We start from the raw sequence: 27,175 nt of genomic DNA, 5'->3' as shown, positions 1-27,175 counted from the left end.
CTTTTAAGGAAAGGACAAATAGAAAACAGCAGGTAAGTGTGACTGCCATGTGGAAAGTGATCAAGAGCAGGGAGAGACTGGAAAAAAAGGAGATCTTTGACCTGAATGCCATTGGAATGACATTTATGCAAGAGTCACAAAGTGTCCTGGAGTGACGCAATAGCAGGTTGAAAAAGAAAGAAGAGAAAGATACATAAGAAACACATGATGAAGATAGAATCGCCAGGACCCAGCTAGTAGTTAGAAAGAGATGATAAAGAGAAGGCAGAATAAGGAGCTTGGAGAGTGTTTGATCCCTGGGGACCACTCCTAGGTCAGAGTTCATCCAGCTTCCCAGATCCACAAGAAAGGGAAGGTGAGTTTTCTTGGTATACAGGCAACAGTCAATTACTATTTTTGTAAAGTCCCAAACATTTTGCGAAAGAAGGTTTATTATCTGAAATGTGGATAGGCAAAATTTTCCTTTATAGAAAGTCTGTCCCGATCACCTATTTCTGGAGAACATTGCATATAACAGATGCTTATGTTTTAAAAAGTAAAAGTGTTAGTTGTTCAGTTGTGTCTGACTTTTTGCAACCCCAAGGACTGTAGCCCACCAGGCTCCTCTGTTCATGGAATTCTCCAGGCAGGAATAGTGGGTAGCCATTCCTTTCTCCAGGGGTTCTTCCCGACCCAGGGATCAAACCTGGGTCTCCCACATGGCAGGCAGACTCTTTACCATCTGCGCCACCAGGGAAGCCCATATTTTAAATAAATAAGTAAATAAACCAGAAGGAGTTTCAACTTCTTTCTCCTTGTGAGGATTTTCCCTATACTCTTCTTTTACATCAGAACTCCAGAATCAACAGTTAAGAAAAGCAATAAAAGGACCCCTCATAGTCCAGGGGTCTAAGACTTCACCTTCCTATATAGGAGGCTTCCCTGATAGCTCAGTTTGTAAAGAATCGGCCTGCAATGCAGGAGACCCCAGTTCAACTCCTGGGTCGGGAGGATCCACTGGAGAAGGGAAGGGCTACCTGTTCCAATATTCTGGCCTGGAGAATTCCATGAACTGTATAATCCATGGGGTCGCAAAGAGTCAGACACGACTGAGCGACTTTCACTTTCTCTTTCCTATGCCGGGGATGGTGCAGGTTCAATCTCTGGTCGGCAAGCTAAGCTTCCACATGCGTTTAGGACAAAAAAAGAGAAAAATGTGAAACAGAATCAATATTATAACAAATTCAATAAAGACTTTAAAAATGGTTCACGTTTAAAAAAAAAAAAAAACACACACAGAAAGAAAAGCAATAAGGGACCTGAGGACATAGGAAGGGAGTAATGCAGGATGTGAGGTCAGTGATCTAAGAAGAGGGTTCTGTCTTCTGATACTTGCAGCGGCTCCTGACTCATGGTAAGACTTCCATAAGCCTTTGTTGAATGAGTAGAGGAAGGAATGAATCAGATCATCTAAACTGAGAGATCTTCGTAGCACATTTTTGAATGCGGGAGTTTGTGCAGCCACCAGTCCCATTAACCTTAGCTGCCGATGTGATTAATGTGACTTTTTCCAGAAGTCTTTGGCCTGAAAAACTCAAAGCTGAACACCTGAAGAAAAAAAAAAAAAAAGCCCATTGGCAAACTTTCTTTTCACAGTGGGAGACTCCCAGTCACCTTGCCAATATCCTGGGGCCCAATACCTTTCTGACTTTGCAGTAACTCCCGAGCCAAACAAATTGCCAAAGAGTTATAAGCTTCTTATTAGTTGGATGGGTTCCTGCAGTCGTTCTGCTGGCTTCACTTTCCCCGCACACATGTTGGTGAGTTGCATGGGTAATTCGTGTGCCTGCAAGTCTGCTCTTCGACGGAGGAGCGCTGGCATTTCTGGGTGAGCATCTGCTCTGTGATCTATGATCTACAATCTCCACTCCCTCCTGCCTTTGCTTTGAACTGAAGTGAAGCAACCCCACTACCCACCACCGAGCAAGCCGAGACCTGAGCCTCGATGAGTGTTACGACACTTGCGTGTTATCCCAGGCCAGCCAGTCACACCAGTATTCAAACTGCGGTGTGATGACAATCACCGTGAACTGAATGAGATGACCGTGGTGGCCAGGGTTGGGCTAGACACTGGAAATCACAGAGGTTTTGAAGAGGAGAGGCACTGGGGAAACCCCATGAAAACCTAAACTAGAGAATTAACATTTTGCTTGTGGCCCTGAACTTATATAGCAGACACTAAACTAGAGAGCTGGCAGCGAAACAGTACTTGTCACCCAGGTCAAGATCAATTGGATCCTTTAGGGTAATTTATTCATGACTACTGTATACCACATAGTAGCCAAAACTTTACTGATTTTTATGGACAGGATCTCTATTAGGGTAAAAGCCCACTTTAGAAATCAAACTGTCCTTCTCAGTTAACAGCCTTAATTCACAAGTTCATACCCAATCCTCATCTCATTGTGTTGTTGTTCAGTCATCAAGCCATGTCCGACTCTTTACAACCCCCTAGACTGCAGCATGCCAGGCTTCCCCATCTTTCACTATGTCTCAGAGTTTGCTCAAACTCATGTCCATCGAGTCAGTGATGCTATCTCATTTTGAGTTGAGCAAAAGTTTGCTACCGTACCAACTTCTGTTTTTGTATGGATTTCTATAGGATATGAGACGGGTGTGATAATTACATGACACAGTGTGAAATGAGAATGCTCTGTCAAAATGTATTCAATGAAAGCTCCTTGAAAGGAATGGTAAGTTGAGATTTCTGTTTTGTTTTCCTTTGAAAAACATGCAAGTCTACAGTACACTGGTTCCGCTCTTCTCCTGGATGAGACACAGTTTGTGATGAGGGACCACAAGGTTGATTTCCATACTCTATTCCTATTGATTTAAGCCTCCTCCCCAGGATTAGAAGAGACAATCATTTTATTAACTACAGCCAAGCAGTTATGGGGACTTTCCTGGTGGTTCAGATGGTAAAGCATCTGTCTGCAATGCAGGAGACCCAGGTTTGATCCTTGGGTCAGGAAAAGATCCCCCAGAGAAGGAAATGGCAACCCACTCCAGTACTCTTGCCTGGAAAATTCCATGGACAGAGGAGCCTGGTAGGCTACAGTCCACAGGGTCACAAAGAGTCGGACACAACTGAGCAACTTCCCTTTCACTATTTTCAAGCAGTTATGGAGAAAATCTGAGCCCACTGGACATCCATGATTCCATCTTTCCTCCCTAGTGGCGTTCTCTTATTGCACCTAGAGTTTTTCACTTAGACATACAAAAAAGATCTTTCAGAGGGAAGCGCTGAGGAGTGGAAAGGCAGAAGAAGAGGAGAGAAAGGGGAGGGACAATGCATCTGCACAAAGTGTGAACAAGCTGGCAAATCCCACCCCCAGGTCTCTGACACACAGGACCTGGGTCTGAAACAGAGAAGGACCTCATGGTGAAATGGAGCATGCTCATGACCCAAGCGCTTCCTGAAAACTTTTCTCTTCTGGTCCTAAAAAGCAGTATCACGTGGTGAAAGAGACAATTCTTTGACAACGGCCATCTCTCGCCTGTGCCTTTATTTCAGCAGCTTCAAGATGACCAAGAGGGACTTCCCTGGTGGTCAAGGGTATAAGACTCCACACTTCCATTGCAGTGTCCCCAGGTCCAATCCAAGGTTGGAACTAAGATCCCACATGTCTCAGGGCCAAAAAGAAGACAACAACCGAGACATGCATGACTTTCTTATCTAATCACAGCAGAGAGGACCTTCCCAGTTCAGTCCTTTCCAATTCCTTGTAATCACTTTATTAGCCGAATAAATCTGCCACCCAGGGTTTTCTAAAGGCTTCATGACTGATACTTCCTCATCAAGAAATAGATCATGATAAACCAATATTATTTATAAGCATTGTGTACTAGACTTCTCGGGTAGCATTAGTGGTAAAGAACCCGCCTGCCAATGCAGGAAATGTTAAGAGAAGTGGGTTCGATCCCTGGGTTGAGAAGATCCCCTGGAGGAGGGCATGGCAACCCCCTCTAGTATTCTTGCCTGGAGAATCCCATGGACAGAGGAGCCTGGCAGTCTGTAGTCTATGGGGTCACAAAGAGTCGGACACAACTGACTAACACACACACACACTGAAGAAAATCACTGAAGATTTTTCAGAAAGTAGAGATGACTTAATCCATCAGTGTTACCCTAGATCTAAAAGCAGGAGAGGCCTTCCCAGTGGCTCAGTGGTAAAGTATCTGCCTGCCAATGCAGGAGACCCAAGAGATATGGGTTCAGTCCCTGGGTCAGGAAGATCCTCTGGAGAAGGAAATGGCAACCCACTTCAGTATTCTTGCCTGGGAAACCCCATGGACAGAGGAGCCTGGCAAGCTCCCACAACAATAAAAGCAGAGAGGCAGATAAGGTTTGGTCTAATTCCTACTTGCTCTTCTTTAAGAAAATCATCTCCTTGTTATACACCAGTTTGGCCATATGAAAATAAACTTGAATACAGAATTTTACTTCTTAAAATGATGCAGAGAAAACTCTAGTTGGAAATGATTAAGCAATTGATGAAATACTAAGTATCTTATTTATTCTCAACATTACTGTGATCAGAAAGCAAATCTGTGGTTCCCTTTGGAGTAGAAAGGGAAATGAACTCTGAAAACGGGGTAAAAGTTCCAAAGTCATGTAATATGCTGATACCAGAGGAAACTCGGTGAAGGTTAGACCAGAACCCTGCATTATCCACTCACCTTTTCCCTAAACCTAAACTGTTTTCACAATAATAATGTATTGAAAAGGAATGGGGTGAACTGGGGAGACAAGAAGACTAAACTCAGAGCTGCAGATGCATCAAGGAGCTTGTTCACAAATTCTGGTCTTAAATGGCTGATAAAAACCAGAGCAAGCCCCACCTGAGATGTGCAGAGGACCCATCCTTTTGGTAACATAGATCACCCATCTCTAGATTGTTCTGATCTCCAGAGAACAGAATCCTCAACACCTTCTCTGGGCAGAGAACACCACAGTCATTTTGCACCTAGCAGCCAGTCTCCAGCATCTGCAAGGTATCATTTTATTCAGATATTTTCCTGAGCTTTTTCATGTGTACACGGTGCTTTGACAAACCATTTCTTCCTTCAACAAACACAGCTTGGGTGTGGAATCAAGTCCCAGAAGTTCCAGTGAGCAAAGATACACAATATTTATTAATCTCCTGAGTATATGTGCATGTATTTTAACCTGCTATTTAAATTGTAAGGCTTTCTGGGGAGATGAAAAAAAAAAAAAAGACTAAAAGTGGGAAAGGCAGTGATATCAGTTCTATGCAAACAAAGTTAATGTGGTTAGTGCACGCCAAGATTAAATGTGATCAAGTGCTTCTGTACAAGGGGAAAAGCCCAGACTGAAAAATAGAAAACTGCCTCCGTCCTTCTTTGCCAGCTTTCTTAAAATAACTACCATTGTGTTGGATTAACAGGCATTTGCTGAAGATTTGGTGAAGAATTAAGCGTATTTGTTATTCTTTCAAAACAGAAACAAGAATAAAAGGAAAGCTGTTAGCCAACATTCTCTTAGAAGATAAAGCTTTCAAGATAGCAGAGTATCTGGGTCAGTGGGGAACCTCTGCAAATGTTCTCTTGATTGGCAGCTCTTCAGACTTTGAGCTGCACACTTGACACTTCCTCCTCCACCCCCAGTCCAGAGGCTCGGCAGACTTGATCACTGAGAAGTGGTCTGTTCAAGTGTCCTGTGGATGAGGGTGTCAACCCTGCCCAATGGTTAAACCTTCATCTCGCCAGTATAGAACTTGGGGACCAGAGAGAAAAAAAAGTCACATTTGACAAGCAGAGAGAAAGGAACTCCAGAATGTCACTCTTAATAGCTTTGTTGCTATGTTTGATGGCTCTTCTTCCATGCCTCCGTGACAAAAGAAAATAAAATTTCAGGATATTTTCCTAGAGATGAGCCCCAGTCCAGACACCCAACATAGGTATGGAAAAAGCAGCCTGTTCTGGAACAAGCCAGAGGTTCTGCAGTCAGGGGAGCCTGGGAAAGCAGCTTCGACAACACCCCGAACATGTGGGTCTGATCTGGAGCCCTCGATAGCGCCCCCTTGAGATGAAAGGAAGAAGGAGGGCAGCGTAGACACAGCTACACTTTGGGGGTTCATTCTGCCCCTCGACTGGGATTCATGAAGACTGGGAGCGCTTTCCTCAAATATCAGCAACACGGCGTGGCACCAACAATCTCTGTGCTTTCAACTGACTCTTTGTATCAAAGACAATCCCAGTGTGGACATCACTCTTGAACAGTGATTCTCCAGTGGGGTGACTCCCCCACACCCCCCACCCCACAGGACATGTGCCAGTGTCAACAAACATTTCTGGTTGTCACATCTGCCACTGGCATCTCACGGATAAATTCCTATGGCGCACAGACCACCCTTCTCAACCAGGAATGATCTGGACGGAAGGGCAATTTTTCCGACGTTGAGAAACTCTGCCCTAGAGGATGGAATGAAAATTAGTTTCTACCTTTTTTTTTTTTCCCCATAAAAGAATGTTTTTGGTAAGTTTTTAAAACTCCACAAGAGAGCGTCCCAGGGTTTACACTTTTCCTATTTCTGTTCTCCTACCATATACACCAAGATTTTCACAAGCTGCTCAAACAAAACGACTAGGAAACAATCTCTGGTGGCAAGAAAAAGATATTCTGAATATACAGCACAACTTGTTTCTCTGCATATGTTTATCAGTGGACCCAGAAAACATATTGGATGCCTATCACATTCAAGCCACTGCTGGTTACAATAGGCACGCATATACACTCAGTCATGTCCGACTCTGTAACCCCATGGACTGTAGCCTGCCAGGCTCCTCTGTTCATGGGATTTCCCAGGCAAGAATACTGGAATGGGTTGCCATTTCTTTCTCCAGGGGATCTTCCTGACTCAGGGACTGAACCCACGTCTCCCTAATCGGCAGACAGATTCTTTACCACTGAGCCACCTGGGAAGCTCTTTCAATAGGTATGACAGGTAAAGAGGTGTCAGAAGCAATTAGAATAAAAACAGAGAGAGGAACATACTTGTAGAAGATTAAACTACAATATAGAAAGCATTAATAAGAAAACCTAATAAAGCATACATCTAGCTAAGTATTAAAATTAGAAGTTAATATTGATGTTCTATGTAACTATGTTAAGGAAATTAAAACTTTAATGACATATAACAAGTTTAATACCTGCTGACTAATTTGCTTTGGGGGAGGATTATTAAGCCAGTGAATGCCTATCAGTATTATTTTTAACTTTCAAATTCTATAAATGAGATTCTTTTTTCAACACCACTAGAAAGCCACTAGGAGATTGAATTGGCCCAACATTGCTTAAAAACAAAGTGCTTATTCCAGGGCAAGACTGGGAAAAAGAACTGACCGAGCTCAGGCTAAATTGGCATACATCATTCTTCATGAAATCAAAGATTGGTAATTTCACAAGAAAGAAGTATAGAGCGAGGCGACAAAAAGGGAAGTCTTTCAAAGTAAACACACAAAACCCTCTTTTTAGCTTCATTTTGCTCAAGAAATGAAAAAGGAAACTTTGGATCACCTGAATTTAAAATAGTGAGAGAAGTCAAAAATAAAAATAAGAGGAGAACATCCATTTGAGTGAAAAGGAATTTCCCACGGCCTAAGAAACGCACTGAACACACTAAACACTCAGCTAGAACAGCACTTAGCAATTTACAACTGACTCTTTTCCTTCTGGGTTATTAAATCCAGACCTACAGTGACTCTGTGCTTCCAAGGTGGCGCAGCAGGTAAAGAATCAGCCTGCCACACGGGAGATCTGGGTTTGATCCCTGGGCTGGGAAGACCCTCTGGAGAAGGGCATGGCAACCCACTCCAGTATTCTTGCCTGGAGAATCCCAAGGACTACAATCCAGAGGGACACAAAAAGTCGGACACAACTGAAATGACTGAGCACACACAAGCACATAAGGACTATGCGATCAGAAGTAAGAACTTCACAGCAGATAGAGCCTGCAGTCAGGTGGCATGGAGCTGCTCCCTCCCTTGGGAAAACCTCTGAGCCAGCAAAGACAAGCCCGGCTGCCCCACAGAGGCTCCACTTCAGATGTGACGCTGAAGGACAGGATCGGGGAGTCGGTTTGTGACTCCCCATTTGTCCCAGCACTCAGCAGTTGAGTGAAAGAGATACATCACACCCAAATTCTAGGAGCTATACAACCATGTTGGAACAACGAAAGGGATTTGGGGTCCATCATCCATGGGTCCCCATCCATCAGGCAGATTTGGGGGTCCATCATCCATGGGTCCCCATCCATCAGGCAGAAGAGGATTAAAAACTTGACGACTCTGGGAAGAGTAAGTCCTGAGGCTGAAGTTAGCACCCCTTCTTTTGCTTCTTAAATTGTCTACTGTTGGTTCAAGTCGAGAGGGGTCCTTATACTGCATCTCCACCAAATCAGCATCTCACAGGCGGATGTCAGCATCTCACTGCTGTCTGGAGCAATGTTCCTTCTTGTTTGCACATTTACACTTTGCTTGAAATCTAGAATGTCATGACCTGGCATGACAACCAATGCTGTGAGTAGCTGCACTGTTTATTGCAGTTTACTGGTCAATTTTGATACCCACTGCTGCCTGCTTCCACAAAATCTTTCATCGGTTGCAAGGGGCACAAGTCAGGGCCTTAATAAAAATACTTTTAACTACTTAATGTTCCACTTACCAAAATTTTACATCTTTCAGATCAGTTCATCAGCATTGAGAAAAAAAAAAAAAATGCTCTGACCCACATAGAGAATCAGATATACAAGCCTTGATCTCCTAAACTTGAACCTCTCACCCTCAAAACCAACCAGCTAGAAACTTCAGACAACTATTACCCCTTCGTTAAGACCCCTTCGTTAAGGAATATGCATACCCTCATATTCCTTGGAGCACGTGGAAATGTGTTGACTAGACAGCACACTGCACTTTTGCCTTTGAAGGATGCCTAATGGTCCTACCGTCAATTCTGTGATGACCATATAGACAAACTAACATACTTCCTTCTGCTTAGAAGCACTGAACCTTAGAAAGGAAGCCCTTTACAAGGCTGGTGAATGTCACCCTCCGTGGAATACGTGAATTCTCATGACAACACCCCAAAGTATTGACCTGAGAATCTGCTGGAGTACCTGCAGGTGATGAGGACTTCAAAGACTTAAACTGGCACCTAATCTGTACGTGGACATGGCTAGTATTTACTCAGTTATTTCTACCATCAAGCTAAGCTAAAATAGGTTTTCCTAATAGTTCTTCCTATTAGTCATAGTTTTAGCCTCTGGATATCCTCAGAGGTGCTGGGCTCCAGTGAAAGTTCTCGCAATTCCATCTCCGCAGGATGCCACGCCTGTTATCAAGAAGTGGCCACTGGGAACAAGGAATATCTTTGGATCCCAGTCCTGAAAAAAGTGAAAGTGTTAGTCGCTCAATCCTACCTGGAGCAAACTCTTGTTGAGACCTGCAAAGAATGACTCTTCAAAGCAAACCCAGAGTCCCTAACAACTTATAAGCCATAGTTTGTTTAGCGATAAGAACAAAGTTGAGTGATGAGCCACAGCATTTTTAAAAGAGCAAGAAAAAAAAAAAGAGAGACTGATTACATATAATCACATATGTTGAACTCTTTCTAGCCTAGATATAATCTGAATATAATGAGTATTGTTACAAGAGATCAAGATAACAATAATAACAATAATTTTATTTATAAACCATTTTCCAGCCAACGTGCTTCAGGCATTGCATGATCATTTACAATGATTAAAACGCTATTAAAAACACAAGTGAATAAAACACAAGCTCTTCTTCAGATACAAAATGAAGTAATGTTAAGAGAATAAGAGGGTAATCCTAGAAGTACAGAAAAATGACACCAGGTCATGGGAAATATCACAGAATGATCTTTATGTTTTTCCACTCTACTTACTCAGGGAAAAAATATCTTTTAATTTTCTTCACCATGTCTTCTAATATGTTTGTTTCTTAAGTACCACCTTCCTCTTAGTTCCTGTTCTTTATATTAAAATGTCTCTTTCCTTAGGTCAACATCTAGTTTCTACATCCATTCAATCAAATTTACGTAACTAATGGGTTTATTTTTTAAGTAAATAAATAAAAACAAAAATATTAGAGTGATTTGGCCATTTTTTAAAAATATTGGCCTTTTTTGGGTGTCCGTCACGTATTTTGGGCAGATGACCAACGCCATTTAAAAATGAAACATGGTCAGTGACTGAGAGCAAAGCCCACATGACTAATTTCCAACATTTTAGCCATCATGACACGCTTTCATTCTGAGTTTTGCAATAACCACTAACTCCCTCCTCCCTTCAAAAAAGATGAGGATGGTGTGAAAACACTGCTGGTGACCTACACCACAATCGTTTCCTCCCTCTCCCCACTTTCTTCCTTGCCAAAAGAACACTATTTTTGTCCAAGTATCAGGGGGTCATATGGAAAGTGGTCCCCTCCCCAAGTCCAGGGAGAAAATGTGGGCTCTAAGAGTTCAATGACCTCTTTGCCAGCAGCAAGCTTGGTACCAACTATGCCCATGAAGCTCTGGTCAAAGGACACAACAGAAAGCCTGATTGGAGCATCCCAAGAGAGGTTGTCCTCCCTGCGTGCCTCAAACTCTGTGTAGATGTGATCTTTACAACCAGAGCAACTATTGTGGGACCACAAGATGCAGAACCGAAAGACCAAGATAGCACAGTGGAGTGGAAAGATGGAAAGACACTCGTCCCTGAGGAATTCATGAAACCAAAGTGGCAACCACCCTACACTGCATTTTTTCTTATATAAGATAATCTTTCCTCTTTGTGTGTGTGTGTGTATGCTAAATTGCTTCAGTCATGTCTGACTCTTTGTGACCTAAGGACTTGTTTAAATCCATTTAATTGAGCATCCTCCCACTTGCAGCTAAACAGTTTAACCAACTCAAAAGGCATCATTTTTTTTAATATAATTGAAGTAAATTAAATACTACAGGGATTCATAATTTTAGGAGACACTATCACACAACTGAAAGCACCTGGAATCTTTTAAAACAATTTGAATATCCACAGGCAACATATACATGCTGTAAGGTAGGTATTAATCTACCAAGCATATTAACAGATATTGTATTTTTTAATTCTTATAATTCAATGTCATATAAGTATCATTTCTTTGTACAGATAAGAAGAAACAGAGAGGCCAAATAATTTGCCAAAGATCACACAATTTGGAAGTGTTAGAGCCGGAATTCAGAGTCAGATTTTCAGAGTCAAAGCCCAGATCACTTTCCACGACATTTTCTGCTACGTTGACTGGATTCTCATGTTCTTAGACTGACTCTGGACAATGATCTTAACCAACTTTAGGTTACCGTTGACTGACTGTGAAGTCATATCAGAACCTTGGTTGAAATACTCTACTTAACGTGAAGTGCTTTTTGTTTTGTTTTGTTTTTGTTTTTATCTTTGATGAACTTCAGGATCCTGTAACAATTTGGGTTCAACTTTTACTGACAAAAGCTAAAAACGCATTGCCCACAGTTGATACACTTTTCACTAACCAAAAAAATTAAAAAGGCAACTCAAGGAGATGCCAAGGGTCAAGACATATAGATCCATGCTCTTGTGAACCTTATATGATTCTAAGGTAAGTGGACAGCAAACAAGTAAGTAGGTAAATAAAAAATGGTTTCGATTAAGAAAACAAAATAGGAGAAACAACATTGTAAGTCAACTATACTTCAATTAAAAAAAAAAGAGAGAGAGAAAGAAGGAAGAAAAGAAGAAAAGAAAGAAAGGAAAAAGAAAACAGGAGAAAGAAGGACCAACCTTAGATAAGGTGATTGTGAAAGACCTCTTACTTCAAAAGCTGACGTTTGAACTATTACATTCATGAAACAGGTGACTTTGAAGATATGGGAGAAAATATTTGGCTCAGAGGGAACAAGAAGGGCAAAAGGTCCAAAGCATCAATAAGATGCCCATCTTCTAGGATGAGCATTGACGTCACTAATCCAACCTGCTCTATCCAGTTGCTCCTCGGCCTCTCCACTAGATGTATAAGATATATTTTTTTAACTCATTAGATTTTTTTTTCTGGGTGCCTGATGTCCTCTGCCAGCATTCAGAAGTTGTTCTGTGGATTTTACTCAGCGTTGATGAATTTGTGGGGGAGAAAGTGGTCTCCCCGTCCTATTCGTCTGCCATCTTAGGACCCTAGATTTTTTTAAATTCATTTTATCTGGTTATTTATTTGGATGTGTGAGATCTTAGTTACAGCACACAGGATACTTGTTGCAGCCTAAGGAATCTTTCCTTGTGGCACATAGACTCTCTAGTTGCAGCAAACGGGTTTAGTTAACTCCACGGCATGCGGGATTTTAATTCCCCAAATAGGGATCAAACCCACATCCCCTGAACTCCAAGGCACAGTCTTAACCACTGGACCACCAGGGAAGTCCCTAAGGTATTTCAAATGTTATGTGTCAAAACCTGAACTCCTCCCCTCCACACCGGACCCTGACATCTTCTCCTCTGCAGTCATCTCTCTCCCAGATCTCAGCAACTCCATGCTTTCTCAGGTCAAAGCCCTGAAAGTCATCTTTGATGCCTCTTTCTCCCACTCACCTCCTGTGATCAGTCCAGATCTGTTCTCACCACCTCCAGGGCTGCTACCCAGTGGAAACAACTGCTTTACCTGTAACCCAGATTATTACAAAGGACTGGGAGGAGGATACGGCCAGTTCTGCATGTAGGGTACAAAATTTAAGGAAGTACTTAGTCTCAGGGTCATTCGTCTGTTAATGGACTGAGTAAGAGAGAAAAGCAGATTCTGAGTAGATTAGTATCTTAGTCCAGGTAATATGTGATATACTTGGATTGCGTGCCAACTTGCTTCAGTCGTGTCCAACTCTGCTCTATGGACAGTAGCTTGCCAAGCTCCTGTGTCCAAGGGATTCTCCCGGCAAGAATATTGGAGTGGGTTGCCAGGCCCCCTTCCAGGGAATCTTCCTGAGTCAGGGATCAAACCTGCATCTCTTACATTTCCTGCACTGGCAAGCCGGTTCTTTACCACTAGTGCCACCTGGGAAGCCATGCTTGGATTTTTTAAAAGATGGATATTTAAAAAGTTGAGCCAACAGAGTTGCTGGTGAATTATAGGTAGAAATTGCCTCAAAGGGAGGAAGGCTGATGTGGTAGGAAATGGTAGAAGGTTTGTGGGAGACTGGGTTAAACAAGTTTTCAATGAAGATGGAACAAAAAGATCTATTTTTGTAAATGTTAACATGTTTATTTGAACATTCACTGGAATGAGTGAAACTGAAGCCCCAGTATTTTGATCATCGGATACGCACAGGCAACTCATTGGAAAAGTCCCTGATGCTGGGAACGATCAAGGGCAGAAGGAGAAGAGGGCGTCAGAGGATGAGATGGCTGGACGGCATCCGTGAGGCAGAGAACATGAACTTGGGCAAACTTCGGGAGATGGTGAGGGATAGGAGGTCTGACACACTGCGGTCCATGGGGTCGCAAAGAGTTGGACACGACTGAGTGATTGAAACAATAACAAGATGTTTATTAGATATCCAAGTGGAAATATAAGAGAATAGTTCAAGAAGCATGGAGTACAGGAAAGAGACCAAACTGGAGGCAAAAAGTCATGAGTCCTCAGCATAAAGAAGCCGTGAGCCCAGGTGAGTTCACTGGAGAAAACTACATGTGGCGAAGAGAAATGCCGATACCCAGCAGCGAAGGTGGAAAACATAAACACCAGTCTGGGAGACCCCCTCACAGAGAAGGCTTCCCACTCTCTGACACCTTTGGGTTCCACCTACTTCCAAAAATCTACATCTCTCTGGCCTCTTTCTATATATTTGCAGTCATTTTTCATTCCCTCCCTTGACGATTATTTCCTCCAGTACCTCCACTAATCCGCAGCCTTGGCTTTCTAGACCTAAAACCATTCTCAAAAGTCTTTAAACTCAGACAATTTGTCCGTAACTTCATTGTGACATATACATGAAAATAATTATGTAAATTGAAAGAGGATTTATTGGCTAAACTCAAAATTATGTTTTATCTCCTTTTCTTTCTGACTGAAGACAATGGTGCTTGTGCCAGTGAGAGACAAGGAAAACCACCAGCAGTTTACTCTTTTAAAATTATCCTGGGTGCTTGATGACTCACTGGCACACGCAGGCTATCTTTTTTAATTGAAGTATAGTTGATTTACAATGTTGTAAATTTCAAGTGTACAGCTAAGTGATTCAATTATATATATTCTTTTTTCAGATTCTTTAGTATAGATTATTACATGGTATTGAATAGAGTTCCCCATGCTCTAGAGTAGGACTTTGCTGTTAATCTATTTTATATATAATAGTGTGTACTGTTAATCCCAAACTCCTAATTTAGCCCTCCTCTCCCTTCACCTTTGGTAACCATAAGATTATTTTGCAAATAAGTTCATTTGTATCGTTTTTTGAGCTTTCACAAATAAGTGATATTATATGATATTTATCTTTGCATTTTAACCTCACATCACAGAAGTGGCCCCGAATCCTATTCCTAGAACAGCCAAGCAGTGTTTTGGTGACCTCTGATAGTTTGTTTCTACAAAACAGAAATAGACTCACAGACAGAGAACACAACTGTGGTTACCCAGGGGGAGGCGAGGAGGGGGAGGGATGGATTGGGAGTTTGAGATTAGCAGATGCAGACTACTGTATCAATACATAGGATGGATAAACAACAAGGTCTTACCATATGGCGCAGGGAACTAAACTCAACAGCCTGTAACTGAAAAGAATATGAAAAAGAATGTATATATGTATAACTGAATCACTTTGCTGTATAGCAGAACATCACATTGTAAATCAATTATATTTCAATAAAAAAATTTTTTAAAAAGGAAAACAAAAGAAGATGGAAGAGGAGGTGAAGGTGAGTGATTCCAAGGGGGAAGGTGGACTTGTTAACTCACTTTATTTATCCATCAACTATATCTCACACAACCTACATGTGCCCAGAGGAAGCCTAGAATTCTGCTCCAAAGTTCTAACCCCTGAGCCACACGCTGTTTCCTCCTGAATGGTCGGAAGCCCTCGGGGTCATCCACAGACCCCTCTCCCGGGGCGTGGCTCCTCCAGCCAACGGCAGGTCATCTGCTCCTAAAGGGTCTTTCCACTGTTTGTTTTCTCTCGCCCTTATCACAGAGGTGGATGGTATTAGATATGTTTCTTTTTAGCAAGTATGAGGTAAGCAGAGGTCACCTCAGTGTCAAACAGAGATGTAGAAAAGCAGATATCGTTACAGTGCAAACCCGCCAGCCCGAAGTACAAACAAAAGAATTCTTTCAGCGACACTTCAAAACCAATTGAAACCATAGTGAGGCTCTGGGGGCCACTTTCTAGACAGAAGTAAAGCCAAAACCTTCAGGCTCAAGGGCTCTTCTGTCCTGAGCTGATACAGGGAGGCAGACATGTCCCTTCATTTTCTCCAGCTCAGACCCAGTGATGGGGGTCACCCTGGTGACTGTTTTAGCAGGCAATTCAAAGTGACAGAGACTGCAAACAAAACCTAGAAAACCCTATGCTGTACAGCCTGTAATCCTTTAGTGCTCAGTCTATGCCAACCCCTAAGGTGGGAGAAAGCCCACTTCCTCAGAGCTGCCATCGACTCAAGCCAAGAGGAGAACGCGAGAACACAGGATGTTACTCTGCATTGATCACCTCACCTCTGAGCTCCAAGATAGCAATTACCTTACCTTTCTTTTCTTCAACATTCAAACTTTCAGGGCTTTGCACAGAGTAGGAACTCAGTAGCTCCTTGGGGATCAAATTCCCTGTCTTTTAAATCTCAGGATCTAAAGTCTTTGTATTTTCTTCTCCACCTCTTTTTTTTTTTTTTTTAACAGATTTTCTTTTGATGTGGACCATTTTTAAAGTCTTTATTGAATTTGTTAGAATGCTGTTTCTGTTTTACGTTTTGGATTTTTGACCATGAGGCACGTAGGATCTTAAGCTCCCTGACCGGGGATCAAACCCACACTCACTGCATTGGAAGGTGAAGTCTTAGCTTCTGGATCACCAGGGAAGTCCCTGTATTTTCAAGTTACAGTTCAGGATGCCTCTAGATCCAAAAGAATCTCTCGCTCTATTCTCATTTACTTTCCATCCATTTAATTTTGGTTAATCCTAATCTTACTAGTTATCCCTTTCTGTTTTCTGTTTTTTCACAAGCCCTGAGTCTTTTTAAGGATCCTTTTCCCCCAGATCAAGCCCGCAACTTGCTCTTTTCTTCCTCCTGCACACCCACCGCCTTTTTCGCTGGCTATTCCTCCTGCTCTGTCATATATTTTATTTTGTTATCACCCCCACCAGTTGCTGTCAGGCTCAAGCTTCTCTACCTCCGCAAGGTGACCCGTGAAGAAATCAAATCATCCATCAGTCTTTGAGTCATAACATGATAAAAGGTGCTGTATGAGCTACTCTGAGAAACAATATAATCCAACCATTGCTCAGGGGCTATTTCCAGTCTGTCACAAGTTTTTACTGGTTTACAACACTCTACCACCAAAAGCACTCATGCCCTATACTCTAAGAATTTAATAAGCTTAATGTTGGCAGACTGAATTACAGCCTCAGAGTGAACAATACAATTTGTTCTTCATTTCACTGTTATAATAAATGGATGAGAACATGTAACCAAAATTATTATTAATTATTTCATAAACACACTTTATAAAGCTTAAATACACTGTAGAAATTTTAGGTACTTTACTGTTAAGAGTTAAGTAGTACTGGTTCCATGATAAAGCATTAACTAGCTCTGCAACTTTGGGCTCATTGTTTAATGTCCTGGGTCTTAGGTTTGTGCTCAGTCACTCAATCATGTTCGACTCTTTGTGACCTCATGGACTGTAGCCTGCCAGGATCCCCTGTCCCCGGGATTTTCTAGGCAAGAATACTGGAATGGGTTGCCATTTCTTCCTTCAAGGGATTTTCCCCACCCAGGGATAGAACCTGAGTCTTCTGCGTCTCCTACATTGGCAGGCAGATTCTTTACCACTGAGCCACCAGGGAAGCCCTGGGTCTTAGGTAGTATATGCAAAAAAAAAGAAACAAAAAACTCAGGATAACAATATTTTCACCTGAGACTCCTACCTACCTATCTTTCTAATTTGGTCTTAAGTGAAACCACTTCCAAGATATAAGCATCAATCTGATAAGTCGACAGCAAACCCAGCCCATTTCATGGCCTGTGAATGTTAATTATTCACAGTGAAACCCACCATCTCTCATTACTTTCGTGAAGGTTCAACACACTAAGAAATGTAAAAGCACTTTGAAAAATTATAAAGCAGTATGCAAATGTAATGGATTATTTTTTTTTAAGTTTTTTTGATGTCACCATTTTTTTTAAAGTCTTTATTGAATTTGTTACAATATTGCTTCTGTTCTATGTTTTGATTTTTTGGCCCAGAGGCATGTGGCATCTTAGCTCCCTGACCAGGGACTGAGCCCACATCCCCTGCATTGGAAGTCTAAGTCTAAACCACTGGGCCATCAGCGAAGTTCCTCAAATGTAATGGATTAGTATTACAGAATATGAAGAACTCCTTCAACGTGCTGGCTAATTACATAAAGAACTAAGTAAGGTTCAAACAAGAAGTGCTATAGAATTTCAGCAGAGACCAACATGGATCAAAATTGAGGGGAGAACATGGATTCATTTGTGTAAAGATCTATTGTGGCATAACAAAGCAGACTATAGTATCTGCTATATCTCCATCAAATTCAATGACATTTGTATTCAAGAACCAATTTTACATAACTAAAATAAAAGCCTTAGTTACAGTGGGAGAAAAAAAAATCAATAATGCAGGGGTTTAAGTAACAGAGAGGTTGATGTCTCTCTCATGTTATAACCCAGAGCAGCAGGGAGAACAGGTCTACTGTACCTGGTCATTCATGGACTCAACTTTCTTCTAGAAGATGTCTTTGTAATCTTAGAGGAGATTGGCGTCATCTCTAGGATCAAAGCTGGTGATCAGCTTATCAGTGCTCCAGCTCAAAGGAAAACAGCATGAAAAGCATGTTTTCTGGCTTAAGCCGGAGGTGGTAGACATCACTAGGAGTTATATTCCACCGGCCAGAACTTAGTTCCATGACTTAACAGATTTTGGTGGAATATCAGCCATCGAACTAGAAGACTTTGTAAAGAATATGGAACTTGAGACAAGCATTGAAAGATATTTACGGTAACAGCAGAAAGTCTAGAAAGACCTATAATTATAAATGGTAATTTCCTAGGTCCCTTCTTTGCTGCTACCCAAGATCCTATTTCTTACCTTAGTCCATGAAATTTTTTCAAACAAATTCTGGAGAAAGAATAAGGGAGCACTGTTCCCCCCTACCCTACAAAAAAAAAAAAAAAATATATATATATATATATATACACATTAGCAGGCACAGTGGTAAAGAATCTGCCTGCCAATGCAGGAGACATTGGAAACTCGGGTTTGATCCCCGGGTTTGGAAGATCCCCTGGAGGAGGAAATGGCAACCCACTCCAATATTCTTGCTTGGAAAATTTCATGGACAGTAGAGCCTAGAGGGCTATAGTCCAGGGGGGTGCAAACAGTTGGAAACAACTTAATGCACACATATGTAATGTAACACACACACACATATGTATAGTAGACCTTTGAAACAATGTGTAAGACCTTTATAATAATGTTTAAAACAATAATGTGCACAGCACAATTTCCCCTCAGAATAATCAGGCATATAAGAATGCACCTATGAACAAAATTTACCAATATTACAAATGTTTATAGAGATAAAGATTAATTTATAGGAAAAAAAATGAGCAGTGGTTTTTCACTGTAACAATTTCTAACCAAGGCTCTCTAAACGGTAAATATAATTCAGGTGACAAAAGCAACACCAATTTAAAAAAAATTAAGAAAGTGAATTTTCAAAATTTTAAAAATGACAGGCGGAGTTGGAAGGGGTGCAGCAAGAAGTCTAAATATTCTGTAATTAGAGAAGATATCACAGAGGTTGTAATGAGCTAGCTCGGAAGGATCGCTTGGAGCTCTCCAGATGGGTAAGAGCAGAAAGGTTTCCTCTCCATTTTTCTCTTACAGTTGGGTAAATCCTCAAGCAAATGTTCATTCGCCTCTGGCTCAGCTTAGATTCTCATCCCGTTTAGAACCCGTTGGACCCAGGTTCTCCACCCAGGGAAGTAGAATATTTAACTCAATTATTGTTGTGAAAGCAATAATAAGATGAGAAATCTCCCTTCTGGCATTAGGAGATGAATACCTGTCAGCTCTCACCTCTGGGGCCAAAGTGATCTTCAGATGGAATTTACCCACAGCCACCCATAATGGCTCACTCAATCTGAAGGCTTCTGTTTGTAAATGCAGCCTCCCTTGAAGGAACACAGTCTTCATTTACAGGAGCCTGGGCCTGGGAAGCCCTTATTTATGCTACTGCAGGACAAACAAAACATCACACGGCAAAAGAGGGGGAAAAAAAAGTAAATAAAGTTCCTAATAGTATCTCCCAAGATTTGGCCCCATTTTGACAAAGGATGGTGTCCTTGTTTCTACAAGCTTTGTTCTAACACCAGGACTGGGCTGAGATCTTGGGTTTAGATGAAAGATCAAAACTGATAGCATTTGGCTTGTCTGCCTCCAGGGCAGCTTAGAAAAGGGACCTGGTGGGTTGTTAAGTTGTTGACATTTTCAATACTAACTGTGCTATTGACTAAACAAGAAGTAATTACTCCAGCTACTTGGAGCATACATTGTCAAAAAATCACCCAGCTTGGTGGCAGTTCTCAGAGTTAGGGGTGGGGCTTTGAAATCCAGAGGAACACATGCCATTCTGGAAATTAAAAATCACAGCCGAGAAAATAGTGAGCACTTCTCAGAGAGTAATAGCAACAGTTTCTAACGATAGAGTAGCAATCAAACGCTTTGTCTCAAGTCATTCAGCACCAAAAGCTTTGTTCTAGAACCTCAAAACGATGTAAGCTTCATGTTATAAAGAAGCAAAATATAACCCAGAGAAGTAAAATGCCACAGAAATAAAACATAGCTTGGAAATGATAGGATAGATTTTTCTGACTGTTCCTTGGGGGCTGTAAGTGACCGTGGCCTTAATTTAAGATCAAGATGTGATTCTGACATAGTCAAGAGTTCTGCATAGAGCTGATGGAACACAATATTTAGGACTGGGATGGTCCCAGTAATCCTGCATCACCAAAACTCGACCTTATACTTTGCTGTAAAAACTTGGAACCAAGCCCGGGACACAGTGCCCTTCCAGAAGCTTTTCCTCTGGGACACACAGAGTTGTGTTCCACACCCAGTCCCTCTTTTGGAAGCACCCCCTGATCCTAGTCTAGCCCCTCAGCTTCATACTTTTCCCAAATCTAATTTTGGTTCAGAGCTTGCTTTTGCCACAAAACCCTTGTCTTAACCCTTCTAAATGAAGAAGTCTCCTAGGTTGGAATGACAAAAGTTCTTTGCTTATTTTTGTGCTGGTTTTGTTCTTGAGCCCATTGCCTAAAATAACCAGCAGGAAGTCACCGCTGTGCTTCTGCATGTGAACACATTTGTCACCATCAGAACCCTTGACCCATAAGAAACAATGATTCCTTTATTACAATAGCTATGATGCTTGGTAACATTTTCCCCTGAAAGAGGTCTATGTATTTAGTTAGCTTCACTGGCCATCTAAAGACCTCTGCCTCTTCCATGAAGGGCACCTCATTTCTATAGTTTAATTTTTATTTCTCTAGGCTGGGTAAATAAGTTAGACTGATGTGCAAAAATTGGGTAAGAATTAGATACTTACTTTAGGTATGTTCAGATCAGATCAGTCGCTCAGTCGTGTCCTACTCTTTGTGACCCCATGAATCGCAGCACACCAGGCCTCCCCGTCCATCACCAACTCCCAGAGTTCACTGAGACTCACGTCCATCAAGTCAGTGATGCCATCCAGCCATTTCATCCTCTGTCGTCCCCTTCTCCTCTTGCCCCCAATCCCTCCCAGCATCAGAGTCTTTTCCAATGAGTCAACTCTTTGCATGAGGTGGCCAAAGTACTGCTGTTTCAGCTTTAGCATCATTCCTTCCAAAGAAATCCCAGGGCTGATCTCCTTCAGAATGGACTGGTTGGATCTCCTTGCAGTCCAAGGGACTCTCAAGAGTCTTCTCCGACACCACAGTTCAAAAGCATCAATTCTTCGGTGCTCAGCCTTCTTCACAGTCCAACTCTCACATCCATACATGACCACAGGAAAAACCATAGCCTTGACTAAACGAACCTTTGTTGGCAAAGTAATGTCTCTGCTTTTGAATATGCTATCTAGGTTGGTCATAACTTTCCTTCCAAGGAGTAAGCGTCTTTTAATTTCATGGCTGCAGTCACCATCTGTAGTGATTTTGGAGCCCAGAAAAATAAAGTCTGACACTGTTTCCACTGTTTCCCCATCTATTTCCCATGAAGTGATGGGACCGGATGCCATGATCTTCGTTTTCTGAATGTTGAGCTTTAAGCCAACTTTTTCACTAATAAACCAATAATTCTACAAGAAGGAAGGGGAAAATGTGAAAACACATCACATTATCAGATGGTCTTATAGCATGGTCCCTTGTGTTTCTCAAGCTGACAAAATTTTGGTATAAATTGTGGGATTTATATATTACATAGCTATATAATCAGACTTCCTTGGTGGCTCAGCAGTAAAGAATCCACTTGCTAATGCAGGAGAGTCACGTTCAGTCCCTGGGTTGGGAAGATCCCCTAGAGAAGGAAGTAACAACCCCCTCCAGTATTCTTGCCTGGGAAATCCTATGGACAGAGGAACCTGGCAGGCTACAGTCTATGGGGTCGCAAAGAGTTGGCCATGACTGAGAGACTAAAGAACAAGAGGCTATGTAATTAACTCTACTGAAGGTTAGTACAAACTTCTGTAATTACTGGAGGACAAGGGTTAAAAATCACATTGGTTCATCATTTTCCCAAGTGTGCTACAAGGAACATTAATGAAGTGGAAAGATGGTTTCCCTGGACAAATAATTCGGGTAAGTAATAGATCAAAGAAAATAAATAGATTTCTTAAGTATTCTTCTCAGGGCTTTATTATGTGAATATTGTTATAATATTCACCAAGAGGTAGACCAACACCCACTGTCTTCCCATCTTAGCTGCCCACGACTTTCTTTTTCAGTGACTATCTATCTCACGGGACTAATGCTCTTCAGATTAATAATAATAATAAACACTGCTGACCACATTTGCATGCTCACTCTGTATCAGGCATTGTGCTAAGCTCATCATATCCCATCTCATGTAACTTTGCAGGGACTCTCAATCATAGGTCACATTAAATCCTCATTTTACAGAAGACATGAGTTCAGAGAAGTCAAGCAGCAAGTCTAAACTCACACAGCTGGCAAGCTGCAGAACCAGAACTCATGTCATTCTGACCCCAGAATGTATCCCCTTGATGCAGATCCCCTTATTGTGAATCTGTCCTCCTACATCAAATGAGGGAGATAACTCCCTCCCTTGCTGTTTCCTGCTGAACTTGGATGAGCATAACTGCTTTGGGGGAAGAGGGGAAGAGAGAAAAGGAAAGAAGTTGGGGGAGGGGGGCATGATTTGGTTTAGATTAAAATAAAGTGATCAGATAAGTCATTGCTATTATTTTGAGGGTTTTGAGGGAGTGGAGACCCGGACAGGAAAGACCATTCCTTATTGACAGGATGGGCAAGAGAACAGGTTTCTGGTTTTGACAGGTATATATTAAATTCATCTTTTTTTCAACAAGGTGCAAAGGAAAGCAAGAGGCTTGTTTTATTTTTCACAAATATTTCACATTGCCAAGGTGACCGGAGTAACATCCCAGCCACAAAACTAGTACAAACCACAGGCAGCCAAGGGAAACCAACGCAGCTCTAAAGGTAGATTCCAAAACGAAACTAAAAATTTGAAAATTAAACAGGGCGGGGGGGGGGGGAGCCTGCATCACAGATTTAAAAAGACTGTCATTTTCTTTAAAAAGTGTTTAACTGCAAATGAAGCACAAGGTTTTTGCTAGTACCCATGTTCTTATAGGGCCAGTTCTTCCACAGTAAGCCCACAAATTTAAAAAACAGGGAGGTGGGGGAGAACTGCCCGTGCAATTTAATTGAGTTTCCTGGAGAGACAAGCTGAAACCAACCAACTTTTCCAGACTCTGGGAAGGAATTTGAATCTCACATGCCCAGTGGGAGCAAGTCTTCATCCGCATTTTAAGATCCCTGGGGTTTCTCAAAAGCTTTGGAAGTTTCTTGGGGAGGCCAGGAGCATTCAGAAACTTAAAAATAGGGAGTGCTTCCCTGGTCACATTTTTTTTTTCCACCTGATTTAAATTCATTCTATGGCTCACCCGAAGTTCAGAATCCCTGGCCCAGAAAATAGAGTTACAATGTCCTTTAAAAGTCAGGGATGGACAAGGAAAGGAGAAACCACCCAAGGCAAAAGCCCCAAGGATCCCCTGAGACCAGAACCTCTTCCCCCACCCCCACTTTCTCCATCGCATCAACCACCCACGGTTTATGGCCCAGCTGCCCCCCCTCCCCGAGCAGCCAGGAAAGGCCCAACCACTCCAGGCTCTGAAGGGTCTAACCAGGCAGAGGGTCATTTGTGATGCGAGCAGTTTCTCAAAGGGATCTTCTGCCTGCTGATTTTGTGGTCAGAAGTCCATTTGATTCTCATCCCTGCAAGTCCTGCTTTACCAAGACCAGAGAAAGGCCAGATTTCTTAGCCATTAACAGTCAGGCTTCCCTGGTGGCTCAAATGGTAAAGAATCTGCCTACAGTGCAGGAGACCCGGCTTCGATTCCTGGATTGGGAAGAGAATGGCAACCCACTCCAGTTATTCCTGCCTAGAGAATTCCACAGACAGAGGAGCCGGGCGGGCTACAGTCCATGGGATCACAAAGAGTCAGACACAGCTGAGTGACTAGCACAACAACAGTCAGGAAAACCAAGAAAAGCTCACCCTAAGGAACTTCCCCGTGGTCCAGCAGTTAAGAATTTGCACTTCCACGGCAAAGGGTGTGGGTTCAATCCCTGGTTGGGGAAGTAAGATCCCACATGCCCCTAGTGTGTGGGTGCTTAGCTGCTCAGTCGTGTCTGACTCTTTTGCAACCCCATGGACCATAGTCTGCCAGGCTCCTCAGTCCATGGAATTTTCCAGGCAAGAATATTGGAGTGGGTAGCCATTTCCTTCTCCAACTGTCACTGAAGGCCTATCTTGGAAAAGATGCTGTGCTAGGTCCTAGGAGATAGAAAACTAAAAACCCCACAATTTCTTTCACCCTCCTGCAACGGGAGCTCATGATACAGTCAAGGAGGTAGAGGATGGTAGTGTTGAAAAGAAAAGGCCTTCAGTAGAAACATAGAACCTGGATGCAGAGAAATCACAAAAGGTCTTGCTCAGAAATACTGGGTGTTACAAACCATTTTCTGAAGGTTAGAGAATTTTCCGTGCAAACATTCAAGTATAAAGTAAGCCCAATGCTGAAACCCTAAGAAGATTATATCTGTCAAAAATGTATCTATTCTCTCTCTATTTGGTGTTTCAGACATCTGATCAAAGAGACATGAAGAGATGAGAGAGGGTTCAGTATAAAGACTCTAGAAATGGACTCAAAAACCTTTGGTGACCTTTTCAAATCATAATCATGATCAGTTTCTGAGAAGTCTCTTGGTCCCATTTCTGAATCCATAAAGTGATAATAAATTATCCTTGGCACCACCCTCCTCTCTAGGATGTTGAAAGAATTAATGAGATGGCATCTATAAGATGCTTTGAGTTCACTGAGAGATGTCATGGAAGCAAAATAAGAAATACAGTTATCATTGCAGCTCTTTTAATCCAGTGAGCTTCAGTGGAGTTTAGAAATATCTCCATTCTTTCTTCACAGCTTTCTCTCCCTAACGTTTAAAGGTTGGCATGACTGATTCACGGAACATGACTGAGAGCAACCAACAAAACGGAAAAGAAAAGCTGAATGCAAATCCTGTGTTTCTGCACAGGAGGTCAAGCGGAGCAAAGAATACAGCCTACTTCCTGTCCCCCCAATAGCTCAGGGCTCCCTCTGGCTATGTGGCTGTAACTTATCCACACTCAGAAAAAAATTATTCACTTTCCACTCTGAGTCAGAACCTTTTGGTCTCCAAACATACTGACAAAAATGCATCCATTTGAGTCATTTTATGTTTGGGATGTTTTTCCCCTAAGCACACATTTTTATCTCCTCTACTTGGCCTCCCTTCAGAAATAATGGACTTCATTTGCATCTCATTGATTTGTATATATTTGTATACTAATCCATTAGAAATGTAAACTTTTTTCCCCCTTTGCAGACAAGGTATACTGGATCCTCATTAATTTCAAGCTCCTTGATCCTTTCCCTTGATCCTGATTTTTGGTTTGTTACCTGTATTTGTCTGTTTTGCTATATTCTTTGACCAGTCTCTCTGTCTGGGGAGATGGAGGAGAATACCGAGACCTTTTGGAGATGCTCCTGATGGGATGACTTTGGGCACCTGGGGGAGGTGGGTTTGCCCTTTGCATTACCTCTGTCCATGTCGCAAATTCACACATTCGACATGGGAGGTGAAGACTGCTCCAAGACAGTTTCACAAGTTAAGAATGTGGAAAATACCCACATCCTACTGCAAACACTGACCAAATGAACTCTTCAACTGAGGCAGCCATTCAATAACAACAGCAGCAAAAAAAAAAAAAAATAGCAAGAAGTCAAACGAAAGGAAATATGCTTAAAGATTTTTGTAAAAAAGCATCACAGACTCAATAGACATGAATTTGAGCAAACTTCGGGAGATAGTGGAAGATAGGGAAGCCTGATGTGCTGCAGTCCATGGGGCCTCAAAGAGTCAGACATGACTGAGCAAATGAACAGCAACAATTTTAGTAAAACACTTAAATGAACGCAACAACCTTCAAGGCAAAGACATTGCCATTCTCACCCTCAGTGGAGCAGCAACTTCTAGTCTCTCTAGCAATAGCCATGATCTCCAACAGCCTTCCAACCAAACCTAGAATCATGCCAGCTCCAAATAGTAAACAAGATGGCTATGGTAGTTGATCTCATCCCACGGTAGACCTTCAACAGAAAGAAAAAATAATTACAATTTTCTTGAGCCAAATGGTACTTACTATTCAGGGTGTTTATTTATTTATTTTGTAATCCCTATCCCTCCAGCACAAACTCTCTCAAGCTCACACTGGTCCGTTCTCAGTTTGCCCATCATTTCCCAGCCCCAGAGAACATGCCTTTTAACCTTTTTCTTCTGCCAGAACTAGGTCAGATATTCTGGGAAGCCTTGTCTGTCCAATCACCACACAGGGATTACTTCCTTTTTCTGGAGCATCTTTAGAAGGCATCTCTCCCTGGCACCGAGCACAGATGGTTCTCCTACTGTGTTTGCCAATCACTCTATATTGAATTGCTTAGCAGGTGCGGGAACACAAAGCTCAGTAAGCACATACCCTGGCTTGAGCGGTCCCCAGTCTGTTGTGGTAGACAGCTTGGCTTCTCAGAGTCTGTACAGTCCTAAGGCAGAGGTCTTTGTGATTTTTTCTATTTTCTTTTCAGCAGCTTCCTGACTCAGGTAAGAAGCACTCAGTGAATAAGGGTTGATTCAGATATGCAACCAAAGAAGACTCTCCCAAAGACTGATGCTTGAAAATGCTTCCTTTTTAACTCAAAATTTCTAACACACACCAAAATTTAGCCCTCTGAACAAGAGCTATACTGCTCCATTCCTTTAAGCATTTTCTAACTACCATTTACCAGCTCTCTAATTTAGGAATTCTGGAGGGGTCTGGAAAGGACAGTGGCAGGGTGGGGGTCGGGGAAGGGTGGGGTGGGGGTGAGGTGGTGATGCATTTGCATAACAAAATATGTTTCTAGTAAGACATTCCAGTCCCTTGAAATTAAAAAGAAACCCAAACAAATTTGCAAGGATCAGGGGCAGTTCTTAACCTGCCTCTTACCTCCAGCAAACAGCTCAGTCGTTCAGAAGGTCTTTAGAAGGTCCCT

General features: G+C 42.1%; 1 long non-coding RNA gene across 2 annotated transcripts; it reads right to left on the bottom strand.

The window, feature by feature from the left end:
• Positions 1–413: 413 nt before the first annotated feature.
• Positions 414–26,746, bottom strand: LOC147361182 (uncharacterized). Of its 2 annotated transcripts, none has more exons than XR_015138783.1 (3): positions 26,623–26,746; positions 26,100–26,236; positions 414–1,587 (listed from the first exon to the last, which is right to left on the bottom strand). It is a non-coding gene; the product is annotated as an uncharacterized LOC147361182 (long non-coding RNA). The 2 variants fall into 2 exon arrangements; XR_015138784.1 differs by lacking the exon at positions 26,623–26,746 and adding an exon at positions 20,909–21,640.
• Positions 26,747–27,175: the final 429 nt, after the last annotated feature.

This window comes from Bos grunniens, chromosome 13, assembly GCF_055505025.1.
Source record: "Bos grunniens cultivar Pamir isolate PY7600 chromosome 13, Bosgru_T2T1.0, whole genome shotgun sequence".
Classification (NCBI taxonomy): domain Eukaryota; kingdom Metazoa; phylum Chordata; class Mammalia; order Artiodactyla; family Bovidae; genus Bos; species Bos grunniens.
Note: the sequence above shows the minus strand (reverse complement) of the source record. Positions and strands in the feature narration are given on the sequence as shown.